This window comes from Bison bison, unplaced genomic scaffold (genome assembly GCF_000754665.1).
Source record: "Bison bison bison isolate TAMUID 2011002044 unplaced genomic scaffold, Bison_UMD1.0 scf7180017863946, whole genome shotgun sequence".
Lineage (NCBI taxonomy): Eukaryota > Metazoa > Chordata > Mammalia > Artiodactyla > Bovidae > Bison > Bison bison.
Window position 1 is genome coordinate 2,150,583 of NW_011494518.1, and position 423 is coordinate 2,151,005.

Below are 423 nucleotides of genomic sequence, written 5' to 3' on the forward strand. Positions count from 1 at the left end.
ATATTGTAATTATTAATCACAGTATCACACAAGTGTATCTTAATAAAAAATGTTTAACCTAGTAGATGTATAAACTACTTGAGAAAAATTAAAACTATCTATATTCTAATATATTTCAAAGAACCAATACTTTTTTCAAGAATCATAGCTATGAACAATTCTTACTTTTCATGTCTTATCATCTAATTGTATTTTGGAGTCCAGTTAAATTGTACCTCTTGACCTTCTCAATGCCTTCATCTCTGTATCTCTCTTCAGACTGTTTATTCTACCTGTAGTGCTTTTTTTTTTTCTTTTCTCATATCTCCATTTAGCATGTGTGGAGTTTGGGGAAGTTTCATGAAAGAAATGGTAACCCACTCCAGTATTATTGTGTAGGAAATTCCATGGACACGGGGCAGCCTGTTGGGCCACAGTCCATGG